The sequence below is a fragment of the Acanthochromis polyacanthus genome, chromosome 1 (assembly GCF_021347895.1).
Source record: "Acanthochromis polyacanthus isolate Apoly-LR-REF ecotype Palm Island chromosome 1, KAUST_Apoly_ChrSc, whole genome shotgun sequence".
NCBI lineage: Eukaryota > Metazoa > Chordata > Actinopteri > Pomacentridae > Acanthochromis > Acanthochromis polyacanthus.
The window spans coordinates 30,034,447-30,040,446 of record NC_067113.1 but is presented as its reverse complement, the minus strand read 5'-3'; positions in this window follow the sequence as shown (position 1 = coordinate 30,040,446).

Below are 6,000 nucleotides of genomic sequence, written 5' to 3'. Positions count from 1 at the left end.
CAACAGATTCACTGATTCTCTTAATGATGGCAGGAGGTGTTTGGTAGATATGTTTAGTATCAGAGGCTCCTGTGGACAAAACAGACAAGATTTTAAATCCAGAAATCATGAACTTGCATTGTGTTCCACTTGAATCTTGTTGTTTTTCTCACCTTTATTTCCTGGGAGATGGAGAAAACTAAATATAAAGACCATGAATATCATGTTGAAGAAGATTGTTGAGACTCTACAGTCAGTTTTCCTTTCAGGTCTGTTCAGTTCTTCACCTGTGGATGAGAATGCATCACTTTTCATTGTAATGAGAAGAGGAGGTGTCAGAGAGGCGTCTACATGATTCCTTTAAATAGCAGGAAAAGTGCTGAGTTGATGCTGCAGTCTGTGGACGTTGATGCTCTCATTTCATTTGTTGAGGTGTGTCGCCTCCTACTGGAGGAAAAAATGCTGAAAAGTTATCCTGTACTAAAGGAGTTTATGGCTCATAATGACTTTAAACAGACATTTACAATCACTAATCTTCATTGTTCTACATGATTATGGACAAAATAATAATTATTGTTGACATTCTGATTATTTATTGCTGTTCTTCATTGATTTTAAGGGCATAATATTTTTATCAGTGTTCTTCACATTGAGTGTTTTTGATTGTCCCAAATCCAATCCAAGTTGTTTAATATTTAGTATTTTCTGTTACTTGATCCCATTTTCCTTGATAATTCACACTTTTAGTATACTAGATTATCAGTAGTAACTAGTTGTACCTTTTACTGTTGAATTCTGTAGCAACCAGAGGATTTGGGCACTTCCATATTAGCAAGCAAGAACATTATGGAAATTCAAGCAGTGAAGGAGCACCATGATAAAGACTTCTGTGAGGCTCATTGGTTATGGATAGACACAATTTAGCTATGGGCCCTGAACGTCTCACTTGCAGACTTTTGTAAGCAGCCATGCACAGTGAAGCCTCTAGTCTCCACTGAGTTGCTGAAGCACAGCAGCCTAGACAGGTTTGTGACCAACAATGAAGCTTCAAAGTGTGAAATGAAGAATTCTAGTGTTGGATTTACTCAGTTTGTAACCAAATGATTTTTTCCAACATTCTACATGGGCCATTTTCTATGAGCTCATTGGTGGGAAGCCAAAATTGTGATTGTAATTTATAAGACATTAATTGTGCAGCTCCAGCAGAAATGTTAATTTCATGTTTGATATTGTCACTGAAGTCAAAGTTTAACCCACAACTCTCACAGCCCTAGATGAAGAGCTGCAGGTGTGAATATCATGTATTGTGTGGTGTGAACCACACTGCAGCTGATTAGTAGTTTTGGAAAGAGTTGTGCTGACAGTGTTCTGGGGTTTTTGTTCAGCTTTCACATGTATCTGTATCACTGTGTTTACTGACAGCACAGAAATACAAGCCTTGATCTTCTGGCTGCACTTTCTTCACTGTGAATGTTCCTCTTTCAGCCTCAGTCTTGGTGGCTGAGAATTTGTCTTTGTTGGAATCTCCAAAATCATGATTATTGTTGGTTGAAGTTGTGAACACGATTAGTTTCATAGTTTCTCCTGGCCGTTGTCTGTACCAGTACATCTGGTTATAGCTTATATCCTTGTTGTGACTGCAGTCTATTGTAGCATCTTGACCTTGTTGTTTCCACAACATGGAGGTCTGGGTGACGACAATTCCATCAGTGAGACCTGTGTGTGAAGTAGAAGAGCTTTACATATTATGATGCATTCCAATAAACAATTACAGTGAAGGAAACAATATAAAGAAGTTGACTATAATGTGAATTACCTGACGTCCACAGTAAAATGAGTAATAATCTGAGGACACCTTGTTTGATGGTAATTTCCATGTTGTGTTGGACAGAAAGTGTCAGAGAGTCTGATAGTTCCAGAGATATGAAGAGCTGCAGGTGGGAGTGTGGCTGCATGTGATCCTGTGAGCTGCTGTTTGTAAATGTACTCAGTGTGACTGTAGATGAGAATATCAGTGATTCTCTGGGTCCCCCTACAGTCCATCAGGGACGTCTCCACAAGTTCTTCATTGAAATGGAAACATGGAGCCACATAACGTCTTGGGGTGGAACACAAAAACTGTATGAATGAAATTAAGGAACAGCAGAGCAGACCAGCATTAACCTGACTAGATTCATTGCCAAATATAATATTTTGTGTTGAGGTCAGATTTTGAATCTCTTTAGTGATTTTTCTCGTGCACTAGCAGTACCTGTAACAGACTTCACTGAGAAATTTCTGAGACTTTAACACACTCATTCCAGATTCAATAATGTGAATGTTTTCTGAGTTTCTTCATTTTTTTTTTTTTGCAATAGTGAACCAAATATTTTGGGCTTTGTACTGTTGTTCAGATGAAACAAGACATTTGTAGATGTCTTCTTGGATTCAGAGATTTTAAGAAAAGTATTTTTCAAAATGATTATTTCGCAAACAATTAATTAATTAATCAGGAAAACAATCTGAACATTTTTACTATGAGATACATTGTTGTAGGGAAGTTTATTTTGAATCCCAGAAGTAGTGTAGTGACAGCAGAGCTAAAAATTGTACCAAAATGCTGATATAATCACCAAAGGTTTGGTTTTGATGGTGGTTGGCTGCAGGTGTTGAGAAGCTTGAACGTCTCGTCTGTCAGATAAAGGAGAGTTTTTGTATTGACTTCTGGGGATTTTGCAGCACTGTGTAGCTGGCAGCACAGAAATACACAGCACTGTCATCTAACTTAAGATCCAAAATAGTGAGTCCTGAATGTTTCTGACCATCTCCATCAAAGCTGATCTTTCCTTTCACATCCTCCTCAATGTTTGGAGATTTCATATTCAGATATCCCAGAAACTTCAGAGCTTTGTGTTTGTCCTGTTTGTACCAGAGAATAACATAATTGTCTGTTATGTTGTGTGAACATTTGATCTCTCCGTCAACAGATTCACTGATTCTCTTAATGATGGCAGGAGGTGTTTGGTAGATATGTTTAGTATCAGAGGCTCCTGTGGACAAAACAGACAAGATTTTAAATCCAGAAATCATGAACTTGCATTGTGTTCCACTTGAATCTTGTTGTTTTTCTCACCTTTATTTCCTGGGAGATGGAGAAAACTAAATATAAAGACCATGAATATCATGTTGAAGAAGATTGTTGAGACTCTACAGTCAGTTTTCCTTTCAGGTCTGTTCAGTTCTTCACCTGTGGATGAGAATGCATCACTTTTCATTGTAATGAGAAGAGGAGGTGTCAGAGAGGCGTCTACATGATTCCTTTAAATAGCAGGAAAAGTGCTGAGTTGATGCTGCAGTCTGTGGACGTTGATGCTCTCATTTCATTTGTTGAGGTGTGTCGCCTCCTACTGGAGGAAAAATGCAAAAAGTTATCCTGTACTAAAGGAGTTTATGGTTCATAATGACTTTAAACAGACATTTAAAATCACTAATCTTCATTGTTCTACATGATTATGGACAAAATAATAATTATTGTTGACATTCTGATTATTTATTGCTGTTCTTCATTGATTTTAAGGGCATAATATTTTTATCAGTGTTCTTCACATTGAGTGTTTTTATTTGTGCCAAATCCAATCCAAGTCATTTAATATTTAGTGTTTTCTCTTACTCTATACCATTTTCCTTGATAATTCACACTTTTAGTATACTAGATTATCAGTAGTAACTAGTTGTACCTTTTACTGTTGAATTCTGTAGCAACCAGAGGATTTGGGCACTTCCATATTAGCAAGCAAGAACATTATGGAAATTCAAGCAGTGAAGGAGCACCATGATAAAGACTTCTGTGAGGCTCATTGGTTATGGATAGACACAATTCACCTATGGGCCCTAAACGCCTCACTTGCAGACTTTTGTAAGCAGCCATGCACAGTGAAGCCTCTAGTCTCCACTGAGTTGCTGAAGCACAGCAGCCTAGACAGGTTTGTGACCAACAATGAAGCTTCAAAGTGTGAAATGAAGAATTCTAGTGTTGGATTTACTCAATTTGTCACCAAATGATTTTTTCCAACATTCTACATGGGCCATTTTCTATGAGCTCATTGGTGTGAAGCCAAAATTGTGATTGTAATTCATAATAAATTAATTGTGCAGCTCCAGCAGAAATATTAATTTCATGTTTGATATTGTCACTGAAGTCAGAGTTTAACCCACAACTCTCACAGCCCTAGATGAAGAGCTGCAGGTGTGAATATCATGTATTGTGTGGTGTGAACCACACTGCAGCTGATTAGTAGTTTTGGAAAGAGTTGTGCTGACAGTGTTCTGGGGTTTTTGTTCAGCTTTCACATGTATCTGAATCACTGTGTTTACTGACAGCACAGAAATACAAGCCTTGATCTTCTGGCTGCACTTTCTTCACTGTGAATGTTCCTCTTTCAGCCTCAGTCTTGGTGGCTGAGAATTTGTCTTTGTTGGAATCTCCAAAATCATGATTATTGTTGCCTGTTGTTGTGAACACGATTAGTTTCATAGTTTGTCCTGGCAGTTGTCTGTACCAGTACATCTGGTTATAGGCTACACCCTTGGTGTGGCTGCAGTCTATTGTAGCATCTTGACCTTGTTGTTTCCACAGTATGGAGGTCTGGGTGACGACATTTCCATCAGTGAGACCTGTGTGTTAAGTAGAAGAGCTTTACATATTATGATGCATTCCAAACAATTACAGTGAAGGAAACAATATAAAGAAGTTGACTATAATGTGAATTACCTGAAGTCCACAGTAAAATGAGTAATAATCTGAGGACACCTTGTTTGATGGTAATTTCCATGTTGTGTTGGACAGAAAGTGTCAGAGAGTCTGATAGTTCCAGAGATATGAAGAGCTGCAGGTGGGAGTGTGGCTGCATGTGATCCTGTGAGCTGCTGTTTGTAAATGTACTCAGTGTGACTGTAGATGAGAATATCAGTGATTCTCTGGGTCCCCCTACAGTCCATCAGGGACGTCTCCACAAGTTTTTCATTGAGGATGCAAGATGGAGCCAAAGTAAGTCTTGGAGTGGAACACAAAAACTGTATGAATTAGTTTATGGAACAGCAGATCAGCACTGACCTGCTGATTTTCATATGATTTCTGAAAACAGAACTATAACAGCTGGTGATTCAGCACAAGGACTGAACACCAGATTCACAAATATAAATATTTTCAGTTTTCTTAATTTTCTACAACAGTTTCCTTGTTTTTTTTCTGGATTTTGAAGTGTTGTTAAGAAGAAACAAGTCAGATGAAGATGTCACCTTGGATGTTAATAATCTGGAAAACATTTTCTTCTTAATTTGTTTTAATTTTATTCACCCAGTTAATTAATTCATCAAGGAAACAATCTGTAGCAGCAGATGCAGCTCTATTTCTGATTGCTGTCATTGTTGTACGTTCAAAGGTTCAAAGGTTTGGTTTTGATGGTGGTTGGCTGCAGGTGTTGAGAAGCTTGAACGTCTCGTCTGTCAGATAAAGGAGAGTTTTTGTATTGACTTTTGGGGATTTTGCAGCACTGTGTAGCTGGCAGCACAGAAATACACAGCACTGTCATCTAACTTAAGATCCAAAATAGTGAGTCCTGAATCTTTCTGACCATCTCCATCGAAGCTGATCTTTCCTTTCACATCCTCCTCAATGTTTGCAGGAAGGTTCATGTTCAGATATCCCAGAAACTTCAGAGCTTTGTGCTTGTCCTGCTTGTACCAGAGAATAACATCATGGTTTGTTATGTTGTGTGAACATTTGATTTCTCCGTTAACAGATTCACTGATTCTCTTAATGATGGCAGGAGGTGTTTGGTAGATATGTTTAGTATCAGAGGCTCCTGTGGACAAAACAGACAAGATTTTAAATCCAGAAATCATGAACTTGCGTTGTGTTCCACTTGAATCTTGTTGTTTTTCTCACCTTTATTTCCTGGGAGATGAAGAAAAGTAAATATAAAGACCATGAATATCATGTTGAAGAAGATTGTTGAGACTCTACAGTCAGTTTTCCTTTCA